A 249-nucleotide genomic window follows, 5' to 3' on the forward strand; every position below is an offset into this window, starting at 1 on the left:
ATTTAAAATGGAGCAAACGCTCACCTCAATTCGGAACCTGTACGGGGCACATTGTTGCCGTGGCGCGGCAGCGGCGAGAGTATCGCTCGTGAGGCGCATCGGTCACCGTGTCATTATTTACACATATTAGCTCCAGATTTCAGGTCAGCTCACAGCGTAGCCTCATTCTATCTCTCGGTCAATAAATATCAGATTAAAATGCCGCTATTGTAGCCTTCACGCACAAACTAGTACTGTGGCTTTCAATAA

This window comes from Papilio polytes, unplaced genomic scaffold (genome assembly GCF_000836215.1).
Source record: "Papilio polytes unplaced genomic scaffold, Ppol_1.0 DF824102.1, whole genome shotgun sequence".
Taxonomy (NCBI): Eukaryota; Metazoa; Arthropoda; class Insecta; order Lepidoptera; family Papilionidae; genus Papilio; species Papilio polytes.